The sequence below is a fragment of the Python bivittatus genome, unplaced genomic scaffold (genome assembly GCF_059951505.1).
Source record: "Python bivittatus isolate LINGU-HERP-01145 unplaced genomic scaffold, Pbiv_v1 ctg000060_np1212, whole genome shotgun sequence".
NCBI classification, from domain to species: Eukaryota; Metazoa; Chordata; class Lepidosauria; order Squamata; family Pythonidae; genus Python; species Python bivittatus.
Window position 1 is genome coordinate 8,351,416 of NW_028277044.1, and position 15,968 is coordinate 8,367,383.

A 15,968-nucleotide genomic window follows, 5' to 3' on the forward strand; every position below is an offset into this window, starting at 1 on the left:
GAAATGCTGCTTTACAGCTGATTTATACTAGACAATTGGAAGGTTGAAATCCTTCAGATCAATGGCATATTATCCTGGAATCTACTAGGAGATTCTAATCAAACTTCTGACAGTCCTGAAGTAGAATACATATCAACTGATTTAGTACGCACAGAAGGCTGCTTTTACTCAAGCAGCAAAGGCTGGGAGAAGATTTAGAAGATGGCCAGTTACAATGAGCAACAGTGGCATTCCTGTTCCTTTTATAGCTATGTGGAAGAGAGAAATTTCGGCAGGTCCATTTTGTTCTGCAAAGGAAGGAAACTGACATTCTTCTATCCAACCATGAAAAGAACAGGAGTTCTGTTCCCATTGGCATCTGGACACCCACTTCTCCTGGCATGGGACACCACTTGCAAAAAGTGAGTTTTAGTCAATGCTTTCATGTTTTAGCAAATGCATACAAAATGGGTACAAAGAACTTTGAACTTCCTTTTATCAAAAATCTTTTACCCATTTATAATCAACTATCCAGAACTTGGACTGCTACAAAAACTGGAAAGATAAGGACCACTTGTAACTTGCAAAAATGAGAACTATGGCTGGAATGTAATCACAACTCTTTTGCTTCTCTGTTAATCAAGGACATGTAATGTACTTTGAAAAGAGCCTCAACCTGTCTCCTAGATTTCTGAAGTGGTAAACGGATAATTAACTCCCAAGTCAAGTTCAGCAAAAGGAGAAAAAGCCTCACTTTTCACCTTAGAGCCTGTATGTGAAAGGATATTTCATCTTACCACAAGATTTCAAAGAAATAATTTCTTCCTATACTATAATCTTGTCCCCCCCCCCAAAAAAAAAACTCTCAGATAGTATGTAAAAGTATGGTTGCAACTAGATTTAAGTTGAAAATATAATGGCAATGCCTGGCAGTGTATCCCAATGGCAAGAAGATTTGTCAGATATCTCCATATCTTCCTTCATCCAGGGCAATCCCATGTTAGTGGTTTCTTCTGTAGGCTCTGATAAGAAGAGGCCTTCTTAATCAAATGAAACACTTACATTGTCTGGCATTCTGTCTCACAGGGGCCCAAAACAAGACATGAATCCAACAGAGACCACTTGCTCAAGTTCTCCCGCACCTAACTTTGAGAGACATAATGTTATTTTATGTATTCCTCCAATGACACTTTAAAACTATTAAGCCTGGAGTTAATCATGATATGACACCATCATCAAGAAATAAATTATTTGTGCAGTAGAGAACAGACAAAGCTAGGTGCTATAATTTCATTTAGTGATCCTTCCCCTTCCTGGTTTTTATATGTCTTTCTCTCTTCCTAATTTGTGTATGTCTTCATCTCCTTAGGGTGTGCCCACACACACACACACACAACTTAGACCACTAACTGGAACTTAGAAGCCATTTATTTACTTACTTGTTTATTTTTTTATCTTTATTTATTTTTTAACACATTTATATGGCCACCCAACTCACACACAGTGACTCCGGGCAGCTTACAAAGTAAAACCCCAATACAAAAAACCCATCAACTCCCACTCCCTGTGGCAGCTAAAAACACAATCAACATAATCACTTGATTGGCTCCTTTTCAGCTTAAGGTTCCCAGGCCCGCTGGCAAAACCACGTCTTCAGGGCCTTCTGAAACAACATCAAGGTGAGGGCCAATCTTGTCTCAGAGGGAATAACATTCCACAGAGAGGGGGCCACCACAGAAAAGGCCCTTCTTCATGGCCCATCAGATGTACTTCCCTCAGCGATGGGACCCTCAACATACCCAGCCTCCCCACTTTGGGGAAAGGTGGGCCTGCAAATAACCAGGCCCCAAGCCATGAAGGTCTTTAAAGGTGATAACCAGCACTTTGAATTGGACCTGGAAGCAAATCAGCAACCAATGCAGCTCCCACAAAAGAGGTGACACATGCACAAATCTGGACTTGCACAGAACTATGTGGGCCACTGAATTTTGAACCAACTGAAATTTCCAAATATTCTTCAAGGACAGCCCCATGTAGAGTGTGTTACAATAGTCCAAATGGGAGGTGACTACGGCATGGGTGACTGTGAGTAGGTACATATTAGTATTATACATACAGTATTATACAATACTGAAATTTAGGACTCATAACATGCAATGCAAGATTTGGTTTTTACATCCATTTGAACCTATACAATAAAGAGCAGCTCTATTTCTTTCCATTGCCCCAAAGGGCAACCATGAAACAGTGGTATTTCAGTGACTCATTTGCTATTTGAAGCAACTGTGAATGAGCAGTTTCTTTATTTTAAGTTACATAGTATATAACAACACAATGCAACTGGGGACTTTAACAATGGGTTTGAGGGGTACTCTATTCTGCCTTTATATCAATAAGATTGTAGGTGATTCTGAAATATTTTACTAAATACATTTAGAATTCAGTCTGGGATCTCATTTATGGAAATGGTGTTTACACGGAAGATATTTTTTTATTTCTAATCTTTAGAAGAACATAATAGTCTATCTCTTATCTGGAGAAGGTTGTACCTATAGGACATTATTTAAGTTGCACAGCATGGACAGATGGAGATCCTTCCCTGATGTATCTAACTGAAGCAACCTCTTTTTTTCTGCTGTGTTCTATGGTGGTTTGCATCTGATCTTCAGATCATACTCTAAATCATCTTGACCCCAGTTCAGCTGGTAATGTTTTCCTTCTTATACTGTTACAGAGTGTGCTGTGGAAACAATCTGACATTATTCATCAACCATTCTGTTGGTGACACAGCTGCGTCCCCAGCTCAGAAATCTGCATCAGTCTGAACAGCATCTGATTAGCTATGGTAAGGGGCTGCTTACTTTTGCTTCTTTTTCTGAACAGGGATTCAGTGCACTTGTGTCGAAGTACTAAATCCACGATCTAATGCTTTGAATGGGCCTCTTTTGGTTCTGGGATTTCTATTCTCCCTTGTGTCCCAATTTCAGCTGATAAATAGTCTCCCTTTCAATATGCCTACACAAAATACTTATGCAAAACCAGAGTGAATTTTGCCAGCTGGCTAAACCTGCTGGTCTAGCCATCTGGCAAAACTCACCACCTCCTCAACCCCAACCCACATCAAGGAGAGTGATTGATAGATCCTGTCAGCTGGTGACATGGGGGGGGGGGAATGGGAGGAAAATAAGGTTGGAGGAATCCATCAATCCCAGTACTATTTGTCACTATTATCAGTGGGAGCAACAAACATTAGAGTTTTCTGCCACCGAAAAGACTGCTACATAACCCTTTAATTTGACTGTGAAAAAAAACCTCCGTCATGCTTAAGGAATCTTTTGAATATCTCTGTGATTTTTGCAGCTTTATTTTCAAAATCCAGAGATAACAGTAGCTGATGCCATGGTGTAATCTTGATACAGTCTCTGTATTCGCACAACTCAAGTCAGTTGAAATTCTAAAAGCTGCCTATGATTAGCTTTTTAATTTTATTTAAACTTTCATATACAGAAAAGGAAAAAAGATACAAAAAGAAAAAGAAAGGAAGTGTGGAAAAGACAAAAATATATAATATATATTTTAAAATGGTTTAGTTTTTTGTGTTTTTTTTAACATCATTAAAACCTGACCACATAGGTCAATATAAATCAGTCTTTCCATTACTTCAGTAAAGGACCAGCTTATAATTAGAGAGGGAACATGTATCATCAGTACAAGATTGTAAATCCTGAATGGCACAGTCCTTCCACCACAAAGGAATCATCTTTTATATGTATATACCCATACTCAATACATCTGTGGTTATTTATATAGTGATAAATTGCCATTTTATATTTATTTCAAACTCACATTGACATCTTTAAATCATATTAATTACCCCAAAGACATATTAACTGACTTATGGATGTTAGACCCAAACAGGACCAAGTCTGTACCATATGGGTAAATGTCTCCATCATTTACATTTCTAGTATAATGAAGTTTACAGCCAACATTTTCAAAACTTTTGGTGTGGTGTTCAATAAACATGAACAAATATTTTGTTGAATTAATGCATCTTACAATGAAAAGAAATATTCTTTAAGGTTCCTAACCATTCATTTGTTAATATAGAAAATTTATCTCTTTACCCCAAAGTTCTGGCAAATACCTATTACCTACCTTAGGAATATCCTTTAATTCTTTATGAAAAATACTGTAGATTTGAACTTTTCCAAAATGCAGTATATTCCAAGAATTTTAAAGCAGCTAATGCATCTGGACCAAACTGTAAAATCAAAAGCTTTTAATTGAACATATTGCCATTCCAATTTTAGACACACTAAAATCCTCTTGCAATAACACACCTAATTTAAAATTTTGATTGGCAAATTATCTGATCTAAAGAATGTACATTTACATATGAATTTTAAAAAAGATTTAATTTCAATTATCCCAAAGTGTAAATTCAGCATATAAGAAGAATCAAAATTAGATTAAATGGTCGGAGCATCAAAGCAAATCAGCAGAAGCCAATAGAGAATGCAAGTCAATGAAAGGATCTGTTGATGGTGGAAAACATGTGGTTTAATGCCAGACAACCGCTCTGGGTAGGCAGTTGAAAAACATCCCAGCACACAGTGGCAAATCACTTATGTACTTTGCCAAGAAAACTTCATGTATGTATCCAACATAGTCATCAGAAATCTAACTTGACTTGGAGGAGGCTCACTCTTTAATTTCTTCAGGAATGCATTCTAGAGATGAGGTGACTGAGACAACCCTTTTCATGTACCATATGCCTACTATCCAAAGATGGCATTCCTCTTCAAGGAAACGAGTCAGCAAAGGGGTATAGCCAAGATTACAGTGTTGTAAAGGAAAGTGTTAACAGTTACAGTTGCACTCAGAGCCTGTCTTTTAAAAAGTTGCTTTGCCAGACCGTTGGTCACCTGCCTGATGTGTGTGTGTGTGTGTGTGTGTGTGTGTGTGTGTGTGTCTGTCTGTCTGTCTGTCTGTCTGTCTGTCTGTCTATCTATCTATCTATCTATCTATCTATCTATCTATCTATCTATCTATCTATCTATTGTTGCTTAATAGTTCAGGGTGTCAAAAGATATCTCATCAGTGAGAGCATAGTGTATGTGTGTGTAAATAAACAAGGTAGGAGGAAACAAATAGCACATAAATTGCAGAACCTATTGATACAGAAAAGTTGCAGATTTGCTTCCTTAAAGAACTGCCAAGAGCATTACATTGGAATTTCTCACTTCTCAAGGAGGTAAAAAATGCATACCTACCTACCTACCTACCTACCTACCTACCTACCGTTGTCAAGGTCACCATCATCTATCAGACTGTGAAGATGTTGAGAGCTGACATTGAGGTTTTCTTCATGCAAGCAGGTACTTTACCACTAAACTATGGTGTCTGACCAAACATTATATCATACTGAGGAACATATCTGGGAAATCGACAAAGTAAATTTGATTTAGAGTGCCTTCTTGAGATTAGCACTAGTGCCTTGCTTTGAAAGATGACTTCTTGTGGTTGCTCTTTCATGATTATATAATTGCCTTAAGCTTTGGAGGAATTTATCCTAAAGGTTTTTTGTATATCACCATTACAAAGACAAGCAATTGTTTTCTTGACTATATCAGCTTTGCAGTTTGCTTACAGCTTTATTTTACAACTCTTTTCAGTACCCAGACCAATGTACTTAATATGAACCCAAAATTGGAGGGAGAGGTACTAACTGTATTTTACTCCCCTTTTGTGTAGAATGAGGGTGAGATTGCTGATACACCAGGATCTGTAGCTCAGGGGACAGGACTTTCTCTCTCTCTCTCTCTCTATATATATATATATATATATTCAATTGATTAGCTGATTAGCTGAAAAGAAAGGCTGGTTGACTCATGTTTTTAGCAGTTTAAAGTTGGCACAAGATGAAAACAGGTTGGATTTTAATGGCTTTGGAGGGGCCATCATTCCAGACAGCTGGTAGATTGACTTGTTTGGAATGGAATTACTCTCCCAGAAGAAGCAGGTACATATATACTTAGTTTAAGGGTGTTATTGGACCTCAAACTTTCTCTGGTTTTCCAGATGGATGCAACAGCTAGGAGTTCATTTATCTACTTTGGCTGATCTATCTATCTGGAAGGTAATGACTTTAAAATTGTGGCGTTAATAACTTCCAGGCTTGACAAACAATGCACTCTGTCTAGGTCTGCTCTTGTGTCTTGTCCAGAAATTTCAGATTGAACAAAATCCAGCAATGGAACTGGTCTTGGGGGAAAAACAAGGAGAACATATATCTGGGCTTAAAACAGTACACTGCCTGCCAATTCATTTCTGGGCAAAATACAAAATGCTGATCATGCCCTTTAAAGCCCTACACAGTTTAAATCCAGACTATCTAGGAGAATGTCTCTATCTCTATTAACCTTCATGTTTATTGAGATCTTCTGAGAAGACATGTCCACGGTTGTCTGGCATCACTCAGGGCTGTATCTTTTCCACTGCTGCTTCTACTCTTTGAAATACATGCCCTGCATCTTTTTCAGTTTTTAAAAATGCTCTTGCAATGCATTTTAACTGTTGATTTTAACTGACAACTTTAATTATTACTTTTGTTTGCTTTAATTCCTATTTTAACTATTGTTTGCATCTTGATTTTAAATTTATTCTTTATTGGAAGTGGCTGGGGGACTTTGTTGGCAGTGTACCAAGTTAAATAATAGATAAATAATCTGTAAAAATATTCAGCAAAGGTGTTACAATGATCCACCAAAAAAACAAAAAAACCTCCTTTGAGTTCTGCTGAATCTGCCTGCATCTTGTTGCAGCTGCATCATTGCTGTGCAAAAAGCTTTTCTGCATTTGAGGGACATCACAATGCTCGACTATGATTTAATAAAGATTTGTGGCTGTGGTTGATGGGAAGAAGTTGCAAGCAAAGGGGTTAAAAGAAACAGGGAGGCTTTAAAAAAAAAAAGCCTGCTCCCTTGTAAAGATAACAGGGGCACACAGCAGATGTTCCATGTGGAGACACTTAGTTTTATGGTTCCACCTGTGTCCATTTAATACTTTTAAAAGCCATCTCTTGCTCAGTTGTGTAAGCAGATAGGAAGAGTTAGAGTTCTTCAGGGATGCTGTATGTGTTGCTAGTTTTAAAGGCATTTGTAGATCCTATCCACAGGATGTTTAGCTGTGGGAGAGAGACCAAAAGAATATGTTTATGTTTGCCTTTTTAAAATCCAAGAATACAGGAAGCTGTTTTTGTCAGATTGTTGGTATGTCTAGCTTACATAAACAACAGCTTTCTTTCTAGAGAGCTTTCTTTTCAGCCCTGGCTGGAAGTACCAGGGACTATCTGACGTGTAGAGCACCTAGTCCACTGTTGACCTGTGAGCAAGCTACTATTTTATTACCCAGAATATTCCCAAATTACTGGACTTCCTTTTTCCCAGTCCTTATGATTCTGAATGATCAGACTGGTGAGTCTTTGTGGTCTATTCCCTGTCTTCCTTTTCTTGCAAGTCTTCCTGCAGGTACCATACCCTAAGGGAATTGAGAAGAAGTAAAATTGGAAATGCAAGTGTGAGAGAGAAGCCTTTGCTTTGCCAGGGGATAAGCTGACATGTAAAATTCCAGGCTGCCTTGATATGATGGTTCCCATACATATCAAAGTATCATGGCACTGTTGGATCATTTGGGAGCCTCCATCTTGCAATGAAACTGAGGCTGCTGAGATTGGCTAGAACTGGTCACCTGCTGTTAGCCATTATGAGCCAGCCAGGCTAACATAACTTTGCTGTCCATATTTCATTCTGGACTTTCAGAATGGTATTTCCAGACAACTGGTATTTCTAGATGAGAGGCTTCTAGCTGTAAGTTATAGGTCACAAAGAAAAGTTTTAAATAAATGTAAAGGGTGTTCAGTTGACATTTATTTCTTTATTTCATTCATTCATTCATTTATTTATCTTTGTTTTTTTTCTCTCATCAGCATCTGTGTAAAAATGACCAGCAAATGAATCTCACCTGGAATTGTGTTCAGTCTATTTCATTCTGTCTAAAAGATCTTTTGAGCAGCTGGCAAAATATAAAAAGATGAGTAGTGACCCAGACTGGAAAGAAAAAGATGAGAAGTTGAAGATCCCTCTGGAAGTGGAAAGCAGGTCTATAAATAATGGGTTTTTACTGTGCTTCCTGTGAGTAATATTTTTTTTTTCCTTTGAGAACCTCCTTCTCCAGCCTTCATTCTTTCAGAGTCTGTTTTCATAACAGAAATATCTCCAGTGAAATTACACAGGAAGACATCTCCAACCTACAGTTTCCCTATATCTGAAACTCAGGAAAGTGTTCCCAGTTTAGAACCTGACTATTCCAAATCTGAAATTCTCAAGAATGCTGTATTAGGTGAATTTAGAATTCTCTTCAAAATGCTGTATTAGGTATTATATTACATTTATTGAAAGAATGGCTTTTGTTTCACCATGTTGTATATATGTGCATGTCCATCTCTTAAGACTGGATAGATAACAGCTATGGGGTATCTCACAAATGATCACTGTTATATTTTCCCCCCCAGTCTTCCTCCAAAGAAATGAAGGTATGCATGGTCTCCCTTATCTTCACCCACAACGTTTTGTCTTTTGGCTAAGATCAAGTATTAAGTAGGTGGCTGACTGGCCCAAGGTCATCTAGTTAATTTTGTGACTATGCAAGAAATAGGGCAAAGTCAGTGGATGGCCCAAAGGCAACAGTTAATTTTAGGGCTGGTGTAAGTGGCATCAATATGCTTTTCTACTGAAGCTGATTCTTGTATCTCCTTCCTATATATTCATACTATAATATAAATACTGCCATGGGATACCGGCATGATGAATTCATTTAAGGATATTATACAAGGGCAGGGTAGAAAACCAGCCTTAGAAAGGTTTTATTTCAATGAACTCTATTCTGCAACATATTGTTCTCCAGACAAGTTTGATTACATATTCCATCATGCCAAGCCAGCATAGCCAGTGGTGTGCCTGCTGGGAATGAAGGGACTGGAATTCAGTTTGAAAAAGCCTGCTGTCGATGGTTCCTGCCCCTCAAAACTCTACATGAATGAATCAAAAATTGAATCTGGGTGGAGGAAGAGAAGGGTGGGGGAATCAGGATATTCACATTTCATTTTAGAGATAGCAAGGCCTCTTCCTTTCCCTGCAGCCATAACAAAAATAATTGGGAACAAATGTAGTTAAATGAAAACATATGCTGCCACAGATACAGAGAGAAGTTTCCGGAAATAGAGCAGAACTATAATTGAACAGCAGTTCATACTGCAAACTCAAATAAAAAGGGGGAAAGGCATCCAAGCATATACACAGAGCTCCAGGTATGAGCCGCTGGAGGAACATGGTGCTGCAAAAGAGGCCGACAAAATTGCAGGAAGAAGATACTTGTGCAGCTGCAGAGAAGGGTGATCATTAAACTGAGACTTTAAAAAGGGATTAGATTTCAAGGGCAGATAGAAGTGTCAACTCTGAAGGTGTCTGAATTCTGGCCTGTCCTATTGGTACTGCTAAAGAAATTACCTAGATTGTCAAATGGCCATTTAAAAAAAAAAAATCTGGCTTGGCCAATAGTTGGATGCATAAAAGGAGCACTTCTTCCAGTAAATATGAACTTGTATTATGACTCTGAAAATTGTGCCCGTTCCTTAGAAACCTGACACTAGTACGTTGAGTATCCCGAGTATGTCAATATACTGCATGTATCTCCTAGCTGGGGGGAATATGGGTAACCATAAGCTGGCTTGCAAGTTAGTTTCTACATTAGAGAACTAAGCTTGCATAGAATATGGTGAAGGTGCTTGCAGTAAAGCTAGGCTTTGTTTGGGTTTGTGACATAATAGCCAAACTCTGTCAAAACTGACTGGACTATCCTTGTTTGTAGAGAATGTTGTATTTTATGAGACCCAGGTACGACTAAGGATAATGAACTATTATTTCCTTCCATTAAAAATATTTTTGTGGAACCATTGATTGACAATAATGGACCCATCTGATGATATGGAAGATTGCAACTTGGAAGAGGAGTGAATGGTAAAGAGCCTGAATTAATGTCTACGTAAAACTAAAAGGCGAAGGATGGAAGAGATCTGAATGATGCTGCAGTGATCTAGTTGAGTGGGGTTAGATGATACATGCAATGAAAGGTGTAAGTTTAATTATGAAATATGAAGTAGTGTCTAGATTTTTTTTTTAAGATTCTTTTTAGCCCGCCTTTATTATTTTTTTTATAAATGACTCAAGGCAGCAGACATAACTAATACTCCTTTCTACTCCTATTTTATTCCACAACAACAACAACAACCCTGTGATGTGAGTTGGGCTGAGGGAGAGTGACTAGCCCAAAGTCACCCAGCCGGCTTTCATGCCTAAGTTGGGACTAGAACTCACGGTCTCTTGTTGGTGCATATGAGAAGAGAAATTGATAGGGTGATAATTACATGGTGAATGGTTGAAGAACAAAACGGAGAAATTTAGGAAAATACTGTGCAGTATCTTGAATGAATGTCATGGGGGGAGATATTCTTTCGCACATCACTGATTTATACAATTTATTTAGCACTTGCTACATTCTAGTTTTCAGCCAGAAACATAGCATCATGCACAAAATCTAAATCTTTGATCAAGTCCGTAATGAACATATGTCTATCACTATGGCCTTCAGAAAACTTGGCTTTTTCCTTGCGCTTTGGGGCCAGAATAAATGGAGTTTCCCATGTGGAGAGAGATGTAAGTGTGATCTTCTGATCACCTATTAATATTTTGGATTTTTGGTTTTTGTTGTGTACCGTTCAGAGTTGCAAAGTCTGAGCTGGGCAGTAATACAAACTTTATAAATAAATCCAATTTATACCAGGACAGGAATGGCGCCTGGGTGTTTAGGCCCTGTGTATTTCTGGGGGAGGAAGTTTGAAATCTCTAGTGTTTTACCTTTGGGTTCAACCGTGTCATTTCAGTACCTTACCTTGAAAAAGGACTCTAGGATGGATATGCAAACAACACAAGAAGTTACGGAAAGATAAAAGTTTGCTAAGGACCCCAGTGAGTCTTATGCATGATGGAAATTTGATTTCCTAGTTCCTTTTCTGATTTTTAACTACTATATATCTCTGCTTTCTTACTGTGATTGAATCATGAACGGCTTTGTGCTGCAATCTATTCTGCACTATATTTATAGCCTTCAAATCATTCTTGACTCCTGGCAACTGCCTGGAATTTTCCTGGCAAGATTTTCAGAAGTCTTTTGCCATTGCCTCCTTCCTAGAGTGACTGGCCGAAAGCCACCAGCTGGCTTTGTGTCTAAGACAGGACAGGAATCTATGGTCTCTTGGTTTCTGGCCTGGTCCCTTAAACCACTACACCAAATTTGTATGTATATACAGTATGTGTTTAAGCCTACTTCCACATTGACTTTATCCATGGCATAAAAACATGGCAACTGTTCCAGGGAAAGACAGAAGTTTTCTATCCTGGTCAATACACTCTGCCCTATTATGTCAATGGGTCCTGCCTTTTCCCAGGCCTCTTTCTCAGTGAGAAACTCTACTCTTCCCCATAGGCCTTACTGTTCAATGGAAGATGCCTTGCTTAATGTGCAGTGTCTTGCTGATCATTCTTTTAGCAGTAGTCCTGAAAGGAAAGAGCAAACTCCCTATGTGGACTGCTTCTGTCCACAGACACTTGTTGCTTGTCAAAGCATTGGCTTGATTACCACAGTCACCTAAGTATTTTAATAGCATTGTGTTATTAATGCACATACAAACATGCATTAAACTCTATGGTCCTTCAGGTTAGAAAGCAAAGAGGTGCATCAGGAAGGCGGGGGGGCAAGCACATTAGCACTTCTCCGCAATTCCTTAAGCCGAATGCAATGATAGAGGATAACTGCACAATTCCAGGAAAGCATGAAGCTGCTTTAAGACATTGAGACAGGTGCACTGTGAGGATTCGCATACACACAGAAGCATCTTTCTGCTTTGCAATCTAAAGCATGATATACTTTTCACACACACACCCCAGTTTAAAATTAACTTGAGAGACCTTAATTGTACTGGAGTGAAGAAAACAAGAAAATTAGCTCTGTGTTAGGCAGCTAATTTTGGTTTGTAATTCTATATCCTCCAACCTTTGGTATCTGCTCATTTTGGCTTGACTGTAACCCAGAGAGATTAGCTGTTCCTTAGGCCAATGGCGGTTAATTTATTTTCTATCATCAAGGTCCATGGAGAAGCATAGTCATCAGAGTCAGTGGTGCTAGGCCTACTGGAAAAAACAGAAGTTTCAACCAATAAGTTAAAACCACACTCCAAGCCCTATGTTCAATTTTGGGCATCCCTACGTCAGGTTTGAGGGGTGCATTAGAGACGCATTTTGATGTGGCAAGTATTGATCTTAGCAATGTAGTGTGTATGACTTTTGTGGGGTGGTTCTTAACAAATAGGCCATCCTGTTCTGTATATAAGATCTAGGCCAATGTTTTGGCCTCAAAACATTTAAAGGCTGTAGGATCAGATAGACTTATTCTGGCGTAGAAGAATCTCCTAGTAGCCATCAAGGATCTAGCTGCTGTTTCATTTATATGTTCATGGTGGGCTTTCCAGGATCATGAGGTATAGAATATTGCCCCAAGATACTGGAAGGAGGACATTGTTTCTATGCAGGTCCCACCTGCCATCCATCTGTGCCATTTTGCCTTATGGCAAAAACCATTATTTTGGACATCTGATAGTTAATACTTAGTTTATGAAGATCACAAAAGCACTTTGGCACTGTGACATGGGTTAGAAAAATAAAATTGAAAATAAGGTGCAACAAAGCTAAACCAAAAAGGAGGTGCTAAAGATCCTGTTTACCTTTCTACTAAAGCTGCTCTGTATCGTCGAAGGCTTTCACGGCCAGAATACGATGGCTGGTGTGGGTCTTCCGGGCTGTGTGGCCATATTCTGGAAGTTTTGTTTCCTAACGTTTCGCCAGCATCTGTGACCGGCATCTTCAGAGAGCAGGAGCACAGACAGGAGCAGTTCTCTGGGCACAGAGAGAGCTCCTGTCTGTGCTCCTGCTCTCTGAAGATGCCAGTCACAGATGCTGGCGAAACATTAGGAAACAAAACTTCCAGAACACGGCCACACAGCCCGGAAGACCCACACCAGCCATTGCTCTGTATCATTGCTGTGCTATTATATTACAACCCTTCTCATCATTATGATCAATAAAAGTATCAAACATAAAGACATCAGAATCCAACTAGATTTGGCCCAGCCTGTAAGATCAGGGTGGGGCTCCTTGTTGTCCCACAATTCTGGGATGTCAGAAGAGCTAAAGTTAGAAGGTTCTCCTGCTCCTTAGTAATCCCAATGCTATGGAATGAGCTTCCCGCTGAAATTAGACTGGCCCCCTCCCTGGTAGCTTTTAGGAAGTTATTAAAAATTGAGTTTTATTTGTATTCAGTTATACTTAAATAACTTTACTATTTGCTTTTGTGATTTAAGTTGTATTGCTCTTTAATTCTGTTGTTTTTATTATGATATTCTAACCGCTTAGAGTTGTGAAATTGCAGTGGAATAAAAATGTAATAGATTAATATCTAAAATTTTTTAAAAATCAGAAAAGCTCTGATTAGATAAAGGGATCAGCCAGCCAGATGCTTCTGGGAGGCCAAAATGAGGACAACAGCAGCAGCAACTAGTGTTTAGAGAGATTCTGCCTCTGGTCACAGAAACAGGAAAGCACCATCGTGACTAGCAAAAGTCTTATTTTTGATTGTGTTTAATCCCTTTTGGTAGTTGTCATCACATTCTGCAGTAGCTGAATAGTATGTTGAGAAGCATTTCCTTTGCCATTCTTGGTCTCCTCTATTCAATTCCCTTGGATATCCCTGAGTTCTATACAATTCTCCTCCCAGGCCATCATACGCTAAATGCAATGCTTCATATTAGTCACTGGTCCTTGTCTGGCTCCATGAATAAATCTGTGAGTACCAGTGTTGGGATTTGTAGGTTTACTATTATGAAGTTAGCATGGATTTTTATACCTCCACTACACAGGGTCATTTCACAATGGAAAGAATAAGTCAAGTCAAATCTCTTTGGAATCCAGTTCAACTCTTGATGATTTCATAAGTGCTTCCATGAAATTTATTGGCAGGAGTATGGAAGCACTTTGCTACTGTTGCCTTCTAGATATTTCTTTAACTTGTTAGACTTGACTGATCTCAAAAAAACGAAGCAGAGTCAGACCTGGTTCATACTTGGATTTGAGAAGAGCTAGACTGAAAAGTCAAAGAAACTTCCTAGACGAAAACAACAGCAGACCATGACCGATTGTGTCAAGAAAACCACATAGTTTTCAGTAAGTTCCCAGGAATCAAATTTATGTGCACAGTTAAATAGCATTCCCTTCAGCAGACTTAGACATTCAATTGCACATTCTAAGCCCATTTACCAAAGAAACTGTTTAAAGTTTCCACACCTGTTCTGACTGAAAACACAATTACTGTACAGTCAAACTGTTTTCCATTAATAATTTTTACTGACTAAGCTTTGATTGTTAATGGGGCAGGGGAATGATTCTTTCTTTCTTTCCTGAAGGAGTGGTTGCATTGAATGCTGACGGCTAGTTTAGTCAAGAGGCCCTTTCCATTTGCCAGAGAATAACTGAGTGCTCATTGAGACTAGTCATACTGATGAGTAAGATTTCCTATGGATTTGGTTTTATAAAAAGAAAAATCTTCCAAGCATAGAGCTGATAGGAAGACAGACAGACATGGGAAGTTTAAAAGGATCTTCCAATTTCTGCTTTAGTCTATGTAGCTAGATAGGGTTGTGTTGACTTAAGACAGTGTTTTTCAAACTTGGCAACTTTAAGATGTGCGGACTTCAGCTCCCAGAATTCCCCAGCCAGTGTACACTATATCTCTGAAGTCAACTGTTAATTGAAACTTTTACAAATCCTTCCCAGAAAAAAAGCTTCACACTGTGGCACTGGACTTTTCCTTTGAATGGCTTCTCCAGTCAGCCATTTTTAGGAAGCCCATGCTTTAACTCCTTACTTCTCAAACATTAAATACAACTCCCTCTCCATTTCTTTTTGTCCTTTAGAAACAGAAAACAGTCTGAGAAGCCAAGTCATAAAAGTCTTGGATACAACTGGCCCCCAGATACAACGAACTATCACCAAAATGTAATGTTCCTTGTTACTAAAATGTAAAATTATTTGTACTTGAGAAGGAATAATTTTTACTATCTTCAGTTAATTGTAAATGAAATTAAATCTTTGACCTCATTAATTTTTTTTTTTTTAATCTGCGCTCAGTTGTTACTGACTCTGCAGTGACTGCTTAGACGAGTCCTTTTGCAGTTTTCAAGGCAAGGTGTTTCGGAAGTGGTTTGCCATTGCCTCCTTCCTAGAGCAGAGCCCAGCTGGTGAGCGCAGGAGGCGGGGTTTCCGTTGCTTAGCCCCTTTTTCAGGTGTGCATGGTTTTTCGCGCTTACCGGCAACTGCTCCCAACTCCTTTTTTGCAAGGCACCACCAGCATTTTTCCTCCCACCGGAGTGAGAGTACCCATTTATCTACTCACGTGAGTTTTCGAAGTGTTGGGTTGACAGGAACTGGGGAGGAAACAGGAGCTCACCCTGCTAACGCGAAGGCTGGACTTAAACCGCTGAAGCGTCAACCATTTCTGGCCGGCAACTTTCAGCGTCATTAAGCCGCTGCGCCACCGCGTCCCCCTCTCATTAATTAACTTATGTTAAATTTATTTTTTCTTCTACTTTTTTGGTCTCATTCCACCTACTTTGGAATACACTCCCCAGCATCTCATTTGTTATGGTTTGAATTTCACCCTTAGCTTTGACATTCTTCAGTAAAGGCTCACCATCCTTCAGTGAAAATCTTCAGTGAAGCTTCACTATCCAAATGTGTAGTTCCCCTGTCTACATCTGTACT

The 15,968-nt window shown here is 39.0% G+C and overlaps 1 long non-coding RNA gene across 1 annotated transcript; it reads left to right on the plus strand.

The window, feature by feature from the left end:
• Positions 1-265: 265 nt before the first annotated feature.
• On the plus strand, positions 266-9,930 carry LOC148216430 (uncharacterized). The gene is made up of 3 exons (XR_015795430.1): positions 266-401; positions 2,714-2,824; positions 7,970-9,930. It is a non-coding gene; the product is annotated as an uncharacterized LOC148216430 (long non-coding RNA).
• Positions 9,931-15,968: the final 6,038 nt, after the last annotated feature.